Raw genomic sequence first — 17,152 nt, 5'->3', positions numbered from 1 at the left:
GCTTTCCTCATTTTTCTTCTAGCTCTCTTTTACAATCCTTTTTAATTTCTTGTAGGAGAGCCTTGTATGATGGGAACCAGGTTATATTAACTTTGGGGGCTTTATCTGGAGACAATCTGACTTTAATCTCCTCAGGGTTTGAAATCTGTTCTTCTCTTTCACCATAAAAGCTGTCTATTGTTAGAGCTCTCTTTACTTTTTTACTCATTTAAAAAAAAATGTTAAGTTCTGCTCTTAGGACAGGGGAGATTGTCCAAGCTTCCTCCACAAGCACAGGCTTCCTTTATAAGTGAAAGCAGCTGTGCTGGGTCTGTACTGACTCACTCCCGATGCAGAATGTGCATGGCCAGGTCCTGTGAGATTCTGGTGTTTCTGGGTTTGCTATTTACCTTCTGTGATTGTGTTGGAAGTTTTATAACTTCTTTACTGATCTACTAGCTTTCAACCAAGGCAGAGTGGCCAGCACTGCTATAGATTCCTGTAGATTCCTCCATGTAGATTCTCCACTCCAGGGAGATTACATCATTCTGGGACTGTACTCTCTGCACTGGTGTTTGTGCTCAGTCTGTTTGTGCTTGGCTGTCTCCCTTCTGTTTCCAATTGAAACAGACATATTCTGGCAATCTTAGAAATTATATTTTGCTGGTAATTTGTTGCACTCCCAATGTTTGTGGATTCTGCCTGAGCAGAGTTCATTCAAAGGCTGGATTTGCTAATTAGTCTGAGGGTTATAGGGGAAGGTCAGAAAGAAATGTGTGTCCTCTCCACCTTCTTGGCTCTGCTGCCAAAAGTCCTACTAGAAACATTTATAAAACAGAGTGATACGTTCATAGTAAAAACAAGAGATTTGAACAGAATCTGTTATAATTCAGCTGAAATAAAGAAGCAGGGTTAGCAATCCTGATGTCAAATAAAGCAAAAGCAAAAAATACCTCTAATTAAGAAATATAAGGAAGAAAACTACATGTTGTTATAGAAGAAAACTACGTATTCATAGATAATGAAGTAATATCAATAACTAAAGATATATGTACAAAGTTGTAGTAGCATCCAAGTTCCTGGAGGAGAAGTAAAGAGAGCTGCAAGAAGAAATACAAACCAATATTAGAGTAGTGGAAATTTTCAAACTTGGTGTTTCAAAACTAGATAAATTGGAACCACAAAATAAACAAGAAGGAATTTAAGGAGGTAAAAATAATTTTAAAAATGCTAATTGTGATAGACCTTTGGAGAAAAGTAAATGGAGACAGAAAGGAATATATATATATATATATATTTTTTTTTTCTCAGAAGTACATGGAAACTAAAGAAAAATTGACCATGTCAAAGGATACGAACAGACAATTTTCAGAGGATGAAATTGAAACTATTACCACTCATATGAAAGAGTGTTCCAAATCATTATTGATCAGAGAAATGCAAATTAAGACAACTCTGAGATACCACTACACACCTGTCAGATTGGCTAAGATGACAGGAAAAAATAATGATGAATGTTGGAGGGGATGCGGGAAAACTGGGACACTAATGCATTGTTGGTGGAGTTGTGAACGAATCCAACCATTCTGGAGAGCAATCTGGAATTATGCCCCAAAAATTATCAAATTGTGCATACCCTTTGATCCAGCAGTGTTTCTATTGGGCTTATATCCCAAAGAAATACTAAAGAAGGGAAAGGGACCTGTATGTGCCAAAATGTTTGTAGCAGCCCTATTTGTAGTGGCTAGAAACTGGAAAATGAATGGATACCCATCAATTGGAGAATGGCTGGGTAAATTGTGGTATATGAACGTTATGGAATATTATTGTTCTGTAAGAAATGACCAGCAGGATGAATACAGAGAGGACTGGCGAGACTTACATGAACTGATGCTAAGTGAAATGAGCAGAACCAGGAGATCATTATACACTTAGACAACGATATTGTATGAGGATATATTTTGATGGAAGTGGATTTCTTTGACAAAGAGACCTAATTTTCAATTGATAAATGATGGACAAAAGCAGCTACACCTAAAGAAAGAACACTGGGAAACGAATGTGAACTATCTGCATTTTTGTTTTTCTTCCCGGGTTATTTATACCTTCTGAATCCAATTCTCCCTATGCAACAAGAGAACTGTTCGGTTCTGCAAACATATATGGTATCTAGGATATACTGCAACATATCCAACATATAAAGGACTGCTTGTCATCTAGGGGAGGGGGTGGAGGGAGGGAGGGGGAAAAATTGGAACAGAAACGAGTGCAAAGGATAATCTTGTTAAAAAAAATTACCCTGGCATGGATTCTGTCAATATAAAGTAATTATTAAATAAAAATAAAAAAAATTTTTAAAAAATGACCATGTATTAGGGCAAAAAAAAAAATCTTCAAAATCAATTGCTGAAAGGCAGAAGTAGTCATTGCATTTTTTTCACATCATGATAGAATAAAAACTGCATGTAAAAATGCATTTACAGAGAAAACAAATATTGATTGGAAACTAAATAATTTAATTCTAATGAATGATTGGGTGAAAAAATAAATCATTGAAACAATTTATAATTTCATCCAAGGGAATGGCAATAATGAGACAATATACCAAAATTTATGGGATGCATCCAAAGCAGTTCTTAGGGGAAATTTTAAATCTCTAGATACTTACATGAATAAAATAGAAAAAGAGATAATGAACTGGGCACACAACCAAAAAAGCTAAAAAAAATAATAAATTAAAAAAACCCTCAAATACCAAATTTGAAATTCTGAAAATAAAGTGGAAGATTAATAAAAGTGAATGTAAGAAAACTATTCAACCAATAAACAAAACTAAAAGTTGACTTTATAAAAAACACAACAAAATAGATTAACTTTTAGTTAATTTGATTAAAAAAGGAAAGTAGAAAATCAAATTGCTACTATCCAAAATGAAATGGTTGAACTTCCCACCAATGAAAAGGAAATTAAAGCTATAATTAGGAGCTATTTTGCTTAAGTGTATGTCAATAAATATAATAAGCTAGGTGAAATGGATGAATACTTACAAAAATACAGGTTGCTCAGATCGAAAGAAAAGGAAATAAACCAGTTAAATAGTCCCCTTTTAGAAAAAGAAATTGAACAAGGTATTAATCAACTCCCCAGCAAACATCTCCATGGGTAGAAGGAGTTACAAGTGAATTTTACCAAACATTTGAAGAACAATTAATTTCAATACTAGGCAAATTCTTTGGGAAAAGAGGAAAAGAAGAGGTCCTATCAAATTCATTTTACAACACATAATGGTGCTAATATCTAAATCAGGAAGGATCAAAACAGAGAAAGAAAATTATAGACCAATTTTCCTAATGAATATTGACGGAAAAATCTTAAATAAAATATTAGCAAAGAGATTATAGCAAGTCATTATCAGGATGACACCATGACCAAGATTTATAGCAGGAATGCAGTATTGGTTCAATATTAGGAAAATATTAGCATAATTGACTATATCAACAAGCAAACTAACAGAAATCATATGAATATTTCAATATGTGCAGAAAAGGCATTTGCCAAAAAACAATACTCACTTCTATTAAAATAGGATAAATAATAAAAAAAATAATAATAATCCAGCTTCCCAGCCACACAGGACAAGATTCAAACAATGCAATAAGTTTTTCTCACAATTCACACATTTGATTAAAATTTTCTTCCTACATGACAGAAAATGGATTAAACTCATAAAAAGGAAGTGCTAGTTCTAGAATTGCAGAACAAAAATTAGTCAAAATTCATCCAATTACCCCTAATTGACTGTTATAATCTTCCTCAATTCTTTCAAAATCCCCCTACTCAATAAAATCCATTAAGTCCCCTTCTTATCCAAAATTAAATACAAAATCATCTGCAAATTCAAAGTTCTCCAGGTCATAGCCTTCTCTTGTGTTTTCCAGTCTTTGTAAACATTGCTTCTTATCACATTCAATTCAGCTACAGTGACCTCTGGGATATTTCATGACCAAAATATTCCTTCTCTTGGTTCCAGATATTTGCTCTGACTGTTCCTTATACCTGCAGTGCTCTCCTCTTCATATCTCCCTTTCATCTTTCTTGGTTTTCTTTAGACTCCAATTAAAATTTCACAAACATCTTGGAACTGGAACCAGAAATTGGGTAGACCAATATCTCATATCATATACAAAACTAAAAATTTGCCATGGATCCAAGTCTTACAAATAAAAGTTGACATACTAAATAAGTCAAAAAATTTTTTTAAAAGGCAAGGGAAAAATGACCTTTTTCTTCAGTTCTAAAAAGAAATTTATTTGGTCATTTGCTAAAGGTGAAAAGCCAGAGGAAAATACCTCTTCCCAGTCAATGAGCAGTTTATATTTCTTTAAAAAAATTTTTTTTTGGTAATACATGTCTATTATTTTAAAAGACACATTTCTTGATAAATCATGTTGGGAGAGAAAAATCAGAACAAAAGGAAAAAATCTATGAGAAAAAAGAAGGGAACATAACATTTACATTCAATCTCAATAGTTCTTTTTCTGGTTGCAGAAGGCATTTTCTATCCAATATTTATTGGGATTGCCTTGGATCACTGAAGCACTGAGAAGAATGAAGTCTTTGATAGTTGATCATTACATAATCTTGCTGTTGTTTACACTGTATTCCTGATTCTGCTTGTTTTGCTCAACATTAATTCATGAACATTTTTCAGGTATTTTCAAAATTAATTTGTTCATTATTTTTTTATAAAAAATAATACTCTGTTACCTTCATATACCACAACTTATTCAGCCATTCCCCAAATAATGGGTCTTAATTGCTGATTTGCTGTGATTATTCCCTCTCACTGGTTTTCTCAGAGTCTGTCTGACCTGGCTTGAACATCCTTTTCACCCAACTGTGACTGACCTTTCTTGAAGTTTGTCCAGTCTATCTTGAGCTGCAAAGTGGTTTCATTCCTTCAGATTCTGTTCAGAGGCTTGGTTCTATGTGGTTTTTGAGGGAAACTCAGAGAGCTCAAACAGCTTCCTGGCTTTACTCTGATATCTTGGCTCTGCCTGATAAGTCCCATTCTAGTATTTGTTAGCTGTTGTATCACTTTTACCATGTGATTAATTTTACTTTTTCAGAAGCTGTTTTCTTCAGTGGAATTTTTTATTTTTATTTTTTGCATTTGGACAATTGTATTTTTAAGGAATTGCCTTCATTTTCCAAGCTGCTGAGTGTCTCAATTCTTTTCTTATTTTTTTCATCCACCTCTTTTATTTTCCTTTTAAAGGGTTTTATGAGCATTTCCTTGGGCTTGAGATCAATTCATATAATTCTTTGAAATTTCCCTGTGGACATTTTGCCCTTGTCTAAGATGGTGTTTTCCTCTTCTCTGTCACCATAATAGCTTTCTAAGGTCAAGGTTCTTTTCTGTTTCTTGTTTATTTTCTTTCCTTTTCTTTTGGTATTACCTCTTTATCTATCTATTTATTTATTTATTTATTTATTTATTTATTTATTTATTTATTTATTTATTTATTTATTTATTTTTGCTTTTAAGGTAGAGCTCTGCTTCTGGGTAAAGAAGATGATTTCCAAAGTTTCCTGTGCAGATCTGAACTTTGGTTTTGAGCACAGTGGCCTTTTGTATTCCTAGGAAGTAGCTCTTTCCTTGAAAAACCTGGTTTCCCAGAATTTGCCTTCTGAGTTAGTATTGGGAGGCTCTTCCACTGTCTTGCTCCACTACTGAGCCAGAACCAGGGGTTTTAGTTGCTGCTCTGCTATGTTTAAGGCCTTCTTACTCCCAGATTCCATCTAATCTGGGCTGAACACTCCTTTCACCCCAGTAAGACTGACTTTTCTTGCTGTCCTTCCAATCTATCTCGAATTGGAGAGTAATTTCTTTCCACCTTGATGCTGTTCAGAGGCTTAGTTTCATATGGTTTTTGAGGGAAACTGGAAGAGCTCAAGCAGCTTTCTGATTTCAATCTGCCATTTTGGCTTTGTCCCAGGAGGTTGAAATCTATGAAAGTTTTCAAATCTATAAAAAAAAGTAATCATTATTGGAAAAAAAAACTACAATCAATAAAGGTAATGAATCATCAAGAGAGAAAGGGAAATAGTGTGTGTAACAACAGAAGAAAAAAGCACCAGGAAAGATTGCAGATGGATACTTTTCTTATGAAATCAAGGGGAGGAAATAAACCAGTAAGGAAAGAAGAAAGCAGATGAGTTGTGGTTAAAAAAAAAAAAAAAACTATCAAAAGAATTTTTAAAAAGTGAGAATTGGGAAAAAATCATTGAGAGGATTGGAAAGAAAACTTTCTGTTAAATTATGGATAGGATTGTAATCCTGATTGTGTAGCTTTTAGATTTTTGTACATCAATGAGACAGTAGAGGAAATTAGATTAGATTTTCTTTTTTTTATGAACTTAATGTTGAAAGGGAAAATAAAGTATAATTAATTTTCAAAGTTTGTAAAGACTTAACCATATTTGGAGGTATCCTAAAAAGGAACACTAAGAAGAAAAGATTTTAAAACATATAAAAAGAGAATGCTCACTAGCACAATAGTATAAAGACCAAAAAAAAAAAATGGGATCAAGATAGAGGTAGAGGGATTAACTTTGTTAAGAAAAAGACTACCTCTTCATTACTGACTAATGCCAGGGAGGAAAGAACACATATAGGACTTTTGATGTAAGAGAGAAGATGATGATGATGATGAAGATGATAATGAATAATATATTTCTAGAACTTTTTAAAGTTGATACAGTATTTTTGAATTTCAAGGAAAGATAAATACCATCTGCTAGATAAATGCTACAGGTAATTATGATCATTTATTTTCTAGGAAACTGAGACAATGCTGCCATGGTTTTCTCTGCAACACAAATGATATGATTTTCTAAGAAAAAAAAGAAAACAAAACAAAACAGCAACAATGACATAGAGAAGATTGGTGTATATTTTAAAACCTCATAATTTAATTTATTTTATTCGATCCAGACTCTCACCTTTTCTCTTTATGGAGTTACCAAAATAATCTTTCTAAGAAAAAGGTCTCATGCCCTCATATATTCAAATATCTGTATTTCTAAAGAAAACATATTTACCTACATAAAAATGATTCTGTATATTCTTGCAGCTTCTGTGGCAAAAATCATAATGTCTCAGATTGTCTTTTATTCTTCTCCACAATCAAACTTTAACCTGCCTTTCCAACCTTGCTTTATATTACTTCTGCTCATGCCTATCTAAGCCAAACTATACTATCATCTATTCTGTTAAGTTTGATATAGCATATTTTGCTTCTGTTTTTATTCAAGCTGTCCCATATATTTGGAAGGCATCATTTCCTACTTATTTTTTGCCTTTGGTGAAAATCTATTTTCCCTCAAGGTTCACATTTCTGTTGCCAATTCCTCAGTGAAGCCTTTCCTAATGTTTTATAGTTAGTGCTCTTTGCCTCAACAATTTTTTTATATATATTCACATGTATTTCTCTAATAAAATATGAGCTACTTGAGTTTAGGGAGGTTAGGTTATTTTACTTTGTTTTCTGTAGCCGCAGGACCCAGCACAATGCCTTACACTAATGAGTATTTATGGATCTTTATTGAATTGAATTAAATCTATTCTTCTTCTGAGAATATGTATGCAGCCTTGTGGATCTCATAGCTATTATGGACCTTCTGATAGTCCAATTCCATAATTCCCAGCCATAACAGACAAAAGTTTGGAATTTTAAAAATACTATTGTGTGAAAGGAACATAGACTGTCCTATATTAGGTCTTTATAGTAAAGTTCCATTATTTTTAGTGCAATATTAAATGACCAAAACATTAAACATGCCAATATTAAAATGTATTCCAAAAGCCAAAAATAATTTCTTTTCATTATTTGCTCTTGAAAATTGTTAATATCTTTGCTTCTCCTGTTTTCATGGACAACACAGAGTTAACTAGCATATACACAAATAGCAATTTCATTAATTTTACATTCATATGTGTTGTGTGCTAAATGTGGAGTCTTTTCTGTCAAGCCATACCTTTAATAATTTTGACCTGGGTGCTGTCACTAATGCTGCTAATGTGATCCTCATTAAGAAAGAGCAGTTCAATCCAAGACAACAAATAATTAATAGGAAGAGATGACAGTGAGGAGAAAAAAAAACATACTACAAACTGAAAAGCTAAATCCAAAGGAATTTCTTTTGCACATCAGAGCAGCTGTGAATACAGGAGTGGTCCAGCAATATAAAAATGTTTTTCCCTCCAAGCTTTTTCATATAAAATCCAAGTGTAAAACAGCTTATTAATCAGTTCAATTAATATCATGACAGAAATTTTTTACCTATATCACTTTTTAAAATATTTTTTAACGATTGGTAAAAATTAAGTTCAGACTAGTTATTATAATAAGATCGTTCTTTAACTTTTAAAAGGTGAAACTGGTAAATTCATCATTTATCAGAAAATCTGCTTTTTATGGAAAGAGGAATTCAGAGCATCTATTTGTGTAGTCGGGCAAAGTATGCATTCCATAAATTGCCAGGCCTAGAGTCTGAAAGACTGATTTTTCTGAGTTCAAATCTGGTCTAAGACATTTACTAGCTTTGGGAAGCTAGGTAGTTCACTTAGGACTGACTGCTCAGTTTTGTCATCTGTAAAATGAGTTGGAGAAGGAAATGGCAAAATTTTGGCATTATTTCTGCCAAGAATAATACAAATGGTATTTTCTTTGCCATTTTCTGGCATATTCTTTGCCAAGAAAATCCCAACTAGGGTCTTAAAGGTCAGATACTATGAGAAAAGTCAAACAAAACAAAAATCTCAAATGACTGAATCATAAATATGCATGATAAGTTTTGTAATTCATATTGAGAAAGCACTTTCCATATCCTAATCAAATAATTGTTTGAAGATTATTCCTGCAGTAATGTCACTTCGAATTTTTTCACCATTACACTTTGCATCTGCTGCTCTGTCTTGTCTCATATCCACAGAACAAGATGCCTCCTGCCCTACTCTCCCCTTTCTATCTTTCTTAAATGTATATCATCTCCCTCCATTTCATCATAAACTCTTCAAGGTCAAGAATTTTCTGAATTCCTCATTACACAAAAAGTAGATGAAATGATAAAGGATTAATTTACAAGTTTTGCCTTTCTAAAGTTGGAGAACAAAAATACTACATTACAATAACTTATTTGAACTTAATTTTGACCAAAAAATCTATCTCAAAAAAGTGATATAGATAGAACTCTTTTATCATCATATTAATTAAACTGATAATAGACTAGTCATACTTAGGTTTTTCTTATTCAGATCTCCAGCATTTAGCACAGTGCCTGTAACTGAGTCAGTAATTTATAAATGTTTATTGAATTTCATTGAATTTATTTTCTCTCCCTTTTCATATTTCCATCATACTTGTACCCCAATTTTTTTGGATTAATTGTCATTCTTCCATTTCACTCTTTAACATCTCTTTTTAGTATCATCTTCCTTTGCATTTGCATTTTATAAACTTGAGCTATCCCACTAAGTTATAGTCATATTTTAAAAAGTGCATTTATGTCTTTGTTTTGAAATGTGAGGAATGCTTACTTTTTCTTTTCTTTTCTCCTGAAAACTACCATCTCCTACTGCTATTATATTCTTGTGACTATCTCCTAGTGTTATATCCAGTATCCCTATTGTACCTCGACATTTCTTTGTTCTGGTCACTTCTCTTTCTCCCTCATTTTTTGAAGTCTTTTAAATAAAGGTATTGAGTCCTTTGCAACATATATATGTTTATTCTTTTTTTTTTTTTTTACATAATGAACTCCATCCTTTTCAGTCCCCCATTATCCTTATTTTAAATTATGTTCTAGAAAATATCTAAGCTTCTATTATTATCTGTGCAGTTTACCATTCATTTTTCAAATCTTTTTTTTTCTTTCAAAGCAATTTCCAATTGAAAAGAAAAATAAGAGACATCTTTTCTGTTCCCAAATTCTTTAATTATCTATCCAAAAATTTAAACATAGTACAGCTACTATAAATTATTTTATTCTCTCTTACCCCTTTGACAGTGTTCATCCCAATGAAAGCAGCAAAAAGGGAAGATAATTAGGGAGTTCAAAGAAAATCCCATACTTCTTTATGACCTTTTCTCCATCCACATGTAGTCAGTTCCATTGACCTAAAAAGGAAATCATTCTCCATTGTTAAACAACTTTTGTTGTTATTGTTATTGTTGTTGTTGGGAAACATGAATATGGTTGTATTTTTGAGTCTTCTTTCAGTTAACCATGAAATGTGGGATGTACTTATATTTTCAGATTAAGTTAATTCTTTAACAAATTATATCTAATATACAGCTTTATATATTCGCTGTTTCTTTTCTTTTTTCCCACCTTTTTTTAAACTTTTCTACTTTTAAGCCACTTTATTTGTTATGATAATAAGCTCATAACAATTTTTAACAGCTCTTGCTCTTAATTATTTTTCAATGTCTTTAGAAAAAATGTTAACCTAATAAAAACAAATAAATGTTTCCCTCAAACCCCACTTTTTATCTTTTCTAAGAAAGAAACATGATTGTGTGTACATATAACTTGTAACTACTTTAGGCAAAGGTAAATATAGCCTGCACCTTATTTTTGAACCAGAACTATATCCATATTCTCTGAATCTCAAGCGAAACTAAAAGAAACTTTGTAACTCTCCCTGGAAACTATGGCTATAAATTCCTATGGTAAAATGTATTTTTTGGCTCCTTATTACATAATAGTTCAAAAAAAATAATGCTTTTAAAGCATGCCTCATTTTAAATTTCATCCTTACCTCTAACACATGTTAATCTTATAATATTCTTAGCAATTTGTATTTGTTTTCAATTCCAACCCTCTTCAGCAAAGGAAATTTTCCTTAACTATATCACATATCTACTTTCATATAATCTATAACTTGTTCTCTTGGACCTTGATAGAAATATGGTCATCACTTCACACACACACACACACACACACACACACACAAACTTTCCCCATTCAGCTAAGACTTTTTGAATAGACTTTTAAAGTGTTACCTTTTCAAATCAGTGACGGTTCTTATTATAAAAGAATGTCAATCTAGGCATTAGATATATTAGCACAATAATGTTCAAACATTTAGTTTTAATTCCATTCAGTAACCTTGAATAAATATTTGTTTTTAGGAAAACAAAATAAAATATGTTGTATGGTTACCAGAGAACAAATTCTTCTCACACCAGAGAATAAATGTCTGCTGACAATAGCATGGAATGAGGTCCGTCCCAGTTTCCACATTGTCATTATTTTAGAGTCCTAAATAGATACATATATATATATACACACACATATATATATATATATATATGTATATATATATATATATATATATATATATATATATATATGCACATATTGTATACAGATGCAAAAAAAAAAAAAAAAAGAGAGAGGTAGTTTAAAATTTTGGAGTCTAAAAATGTTAACCTGTATAGTACTGTTTTATAAAACCTTAAAAATCAGAACTGGTTCATAAGTTGCAGTTCAAAAATGGAATGGAAATTGCCTTCTCAAAAGAACAACAACAACAACAACAACAACATCCTAATCTGGTCTCAATTTTTTTTTAAGAATCTGTCAATAATGTCCTCTATGGATTATTTGTTAATAAATTGTATATCTGGAGGATGTCTTAAAAGAACATGAAAAGGGGGACTTCCGGCCAAGATGGCAGAGAGGAGGCACACTGCTGTGTAACCTCCACGTTTTTCTCTCACTATCCATTTCATTTCATGCCTCTGAATTAATTCTCGACTGAAAAAAACCATACAATTAGTTACCAAGAGAAACCATCCTTGAGACTCGTCAAGAAAGGTCTGTTTTTGCGCGAGGGCGGGGATGGTCATTAGATGGGAAGCAAGCTGCGGGCAACAGCGGCAGCGAAAGCACAGAAGGCGGCTCAGAGCCGAGCAGAGCGGAGAGGGGGTGGGGCATGATCGCAGCCGTCTCTGAGGGGAGAGCTTTGCTACAGGATTAGATACTTTGCTCCGGCAGCAAGTCAGCAGCCTAGCAGAGAAGCTAAAACACCAAGGGTGAAGAATACAACCCCAAACAGCTGGAGTCTCTCGGGACCTGGCCACCCCTCCCCCACAGTGTCTCAGCACGCTCTCGTATCTCAGAGCGCAGGCTCCGCAGCACAGTAGGACCCGTGCCTCACGGCTACCCTGCCCCTCCCCCAAAGAAAGCAGCCTCCATTCAAGGGTTTTTTTTTCTTCTGTTTCTTTGATAGTTTGTCTTTGATTATTAGACAGAATGAGCAAGAAACTGAAAAAGACTTTAACCCTTGACAGCTTTTATACAGATAAAGAGCAGACTCCAAATCCTGAGGAGACTAAAAACAAACAGTCCCCAGGTGAATCCCCAAATGAGGAGATCATATGTTCCTCAGCACAGATGAATCTCATGGAGGAAATTAAAAAGGCTCTCACAAGGGAGCTAGAAGAAAAATGGGAAAAGGAGAGGGAGGCTTGGCAAGAGAGCCTGGAGAAGTCAGTTAAAGAGAGAGTGGATAAAGAAACCAAATCCTTGAAAAATAGGATTGGTGAACTGGAAAACAAAATTGGCGAAATGGAAAAAAATTCCACAGAACAAAAGAACTCAATTGGACAATTAGAAAAAGATCTTAAAAAAGTGAGTGAAGAAAATACTTCACTGAAAATCAGGGTCGAACAATTGGAATTTAATGACTCGAGGAGACAAGAAGAATCAGTCAAGCAAATCCAAAAAAATCAAATAATGGAAAAGAATGTGAAATACCTTCTGGGGAAGACAACAGACCTGGAAAACAGATCCAGGAGAGACAACCTGAGAATCATCAGACTCCCAGAAAAGTATGATGGAAAAAAGAGCCTGGACACTATTTTCCAGGAAATTATCAAAGAGAACTGCCCAGAAGTCTTAGAGGGTAAAATAGACATTGAAAGAATTCATCGATCCCCTACTGAAAGGGATCCTAAAATTAAAACACCAAGAAATATAGTGGCCAAATGCCAGAACCCTCAGACAAAGGAAAAAATACTGCAAGCAGCTAGAAAAACCCAATTCAAGTATCAAGGAGCCACAATAAGGATCACCCAGGATCTGGCAGCATCCATATTAAAGGATCGAAGGGCCTGGAATATGATATTCTGAAAGGGTAAGGAACTTGGGATGCAAACAAAAATAACTTACCCAGCGAGACTGAGCATCTTTTTCCAGGCAAGAAGATGGACATTCAACGAAGTAAGTGAATTTCACCTATTTTTGATGAAAAAGCCAGAACTTAACAAAAAATTTGATCTACAAGTACAGAACTCAAGAGAAATCTAAAAAGGTAAAGATTAATCTTGAGAACTATATTTTGGCTATAAAGATGTATAAAGAATACAGATATACCTTGTTCTAGAAGGACATTGTACCAGAAAAAGGGGAAAGTGGGGGTACTACATTTCATGAAGAGGCAAAGAAAACCTATTATATCTGAGAGAAAGAATGGAAAGGGATGAATATAGTGAGTATTTTACTGCTTTCAGAATTGGCTTTAAGAGAAAAATTTTAGACATATTCAATCTATGGTGAAACTTCTCCCACCTCATTGAAAAGTGAGAAGGGAAAAGTGAAAAGGGAAGGAATAAGCTAAGTGGAAGGGAATACGGAAACTGGGAGGGAAAGGGGTAAGATAGGGGGAGGAACTCTAAGGGGGGGAGGGATACTAAAAAAAGGGAGGGCTGTGAGAAGCAAGTGGTGCTCACAAGCTTAATACTGGGAAGGGGGGGGTAAGGGGATAAGAAGGGAGAAAAGCATAAACCGGGGTTAACAAGATGGCAAGTAATACAGAAATGGTCATTTTAACCATAAATGTGAATGGGGTAAACTCCTCCATAAGGAGGAAGCGGTTAGCAGAATGGATTAAAAGCCAGAATCCTACAATATGTTGTTTACAGGAAACACACCTGAAGCTGGGAGATACATGCAGGTTAAAGGTAAAAGGTTGGAGCAAAATCTACTATGCTTCAGGTGAAGTCAAAAAAACAGGGGTAGCCATCCTGATCTCAGATCAAGCTAAAGCAAAAATTGATCTAATCAAAAGAGATAAGGAAGGGCACTATATCTTGCTAAAGGATAGAATGAATAATGAAGCAGTATCTATATTAAATATATATGCACCAAGTGGTGTAGTATCTAAATTCTTAAAAGAGAAATTAAGAGAGCTGCAAGAAGAAATAGACAGTAAAACTATAATAGTGGAAGATCTCAACCTTGCACTCTCAGAATTAGATAAATGAAACCACAAAATAAATAAGAAAGAAGTCAAAGAGATAAATAGAATACTAGAAAAATTAAATATGATAGATCTCTGGAGAAAATGTAATGGGGACAGAAAAGAGTACACCTTCTTTTCAGCAGTTCATGGAACTTATACAAAAAATATGACCATATATTAGGACATAAAAACCTCAAACTCAAATGCAGTAAGGCAGAAATAGTGAATGCATCCTTTTCAGACCATGATGCATTGAAAATTACATTCAATAAAAAGCCACGGGAAAGTAGACCAAAAAATAATTGGAAACTAAATAATCTCATACTAAAGAATGATTGGGTGAAACAGCCAATTATAGACATAATTAATAACTTCATCCAAGAAAACGATAATAATGAGACATCATACCAAAATGTATGGGATGCAGCCAAAGCGGTAATAAGGGGAAATGTCATATCTCTAGAGGCCTATTTGTATAAAATAGAGAAAGAGAAGGTCAATGAATTGGGCTTGCAACTAAAAATGCTAGAAAAGGAACAAATTAAAAACCCCCAGTCAAACACTAAACTTGAAATTCTAAAAATAAAAGGAGAGATCAATAAAATTGAAAGTAAAAATATTGAATTAATTAATAAAACTAAGAGTTGGTTCTATGAAAAAACCAACAAAATAGGCAAACCCTTTGTAAATCTGATTAAAAAAAGGAAAGAGGAAAATCAAATTGTTAGTCTTAAAAATGAAAAGGGAGAACTCACCACTAACGAAGAGGAAATTAGAGCAATAATTAGGAGTTACTTTGCCCAACTTTACACCAATAAATTCGACAACTTAAATGAAATAGAAGAATACCTCCAAAAGTATAGCTTGCCTAAACTAACAGAGGAAGAAGTAAATATCCTAAACACTCCCATCTCAGAAAAAGAAATAGAACAAACTATCAATCAACTTCCTAAGAAAAAATCCCCAGGACCAGATGGATTTACATGTGAATTCTATCAAACATTTAAAGAACAATTAACTCCAATGCTAAATAAACTATTTGAAAAAGTAGGGATTGAAGGAGTCCTACCAAACTCCTTTTATGACACCAGACATGGTACTGATACCTAAACCAGGTAGGCTGAAAACAGAGAAAGAAAATTATAGACCAATCTCCCTAATGAATATTGATCCTAAAATCTTAAATAAAATATTAGCAAAAAGATTACAGAAAATCATCCCCAGGATAATACACTATGACCAAGTAGGATTTATAGCAGGAATGCAGGGCTGGTTCAATATTAGGAAAACGATTAGCATAATTGACTATATCAATAACCAACCAAACAAAAATCATATGATCATCTCAATAGATGCAGAAAAAGCATTTGATAGAATCCAACAGCCATTCCTAATAAAAACACTTGAGAGCATAGGAATAAAAGGACTTTTCTTTAAAATAGTCAGGAGCATATATTTAAAACCTTCAGTAAGCATCATATGCAATGGGGAAAAACTGGAACCTTTCCCAGTAAGATCTGGAGTGAAGCAAGGTTGCCCACTATCACCATTATTATTCAATATTGTATTAGAAACACTAGCCTCTGCAATAAGAGTCGAGAAAGAGATTGAAGGAATTAGAGTAGGCAATGAGGAAACCAAACTATCACTCTTTGCAGATGATATGATGGTATACCTAGAGAACCCCAGAGATTCTACTAAAAAGCTATTAGAAATAATTCATAATTTTAGTAAAGTAGCAGGATACAAAATAAATCCCCATAAATCCTCAGCATTTTTATACACCACCAACAAAATCCAAGAGCAAGAGATACAAAGAGAAATTCCATTCAAAATAACTGTTGATAGCATAAAATATTTGGGAATCTATCTACCAAAGGAAAGTCAGGAATTATTTGAGCAAAATTACAAAAAAGTTTCCACACAAATAAAGTCAGACTTAAATAATTGGAAAAATATTAAGTGCTCTTGGATAGGCTGAGCGAATATAATAAAGATGACAATACTCCCTAAACTAATCTATTTATTTAGTGCTATACCAATCAGACTTCCAAGAAAATATTTTAATGATTTAGAAAAAATAACAACAAAATTCATATGGAACAATAAAAAGTCGAGAATCTCAAGGGAATTAATGAAAAAAAATCAAATGAAGGTGGCCTAGCTGTACCTGATCTAAAATTATATTATAAAGCAGCAGTCACCAAAACCATTTGGTATTGGCTAAGAAATAGATTAGTTGATCAGTGGAAAAGGTTAGGTTCACAAGACAGAATAGTTAACTATAGCAATCTAGTATTTGATAAACCCAAAGATTCTAACTTTTGGGATAAGATTTCATTATTTGATAAAAACTGCTGGGATAACTGGAAATTAGTATGGCAGAAATTAGGCAAGGACCCACACTTAACACCATATACCAAGATAAGATCAAAATGGGTCCATGATCTAGGCATAAAAAACGAGATTATAAATAAATTAGAGGAACATAGGATAGTTTATCTCTCAGACTTGTGGAGGAGAAAGAAATTTGTGACCAAAGATGAACTAGAGACCATTATTGATCACAAAATAGAAAATTTTGATTATATCAAATTAAAAAGCCTTTGTACTAACAAAACGAATGCAAACAAGATTAGTAGGGAAGCAACAAACTGTGAAAACATCTTTACAATTAAAGGTTCTGATAAAGGCCTCATTTCCAAAATATATAGAGAACTGACTCAAATTTATAAGAAATCAAGCCATTCTCCAATTGATAAATGGTCAAAGGATATGAACAGACAATTTTCAGATGATGAAATTGAAACTATTACCACTCACATGAAAGAGTGTTCCAAATCACTATCGATCAGAGAA

Source organism: Antechinus flavipes, chromosome 1 (genome assembly GCF_016432865.1).
Source record: "Antechinus flavipes isolate AdamAnt ecotype Samford, QLD, Australia chromosome 1, AdamAnt_v2, whole genome shotgun sequence".
In the NCBI taxonomy this organism is placed as follows: domain Eukaryota; kingdom Metazoa; phylum Chordata; class Mammalia; order Dasyuromorphia; family Dasyuridae; genus Antechinus; species Antechinus flavipes.
This window is presented reverse-complemented; position numbering follows the sequence as displayed.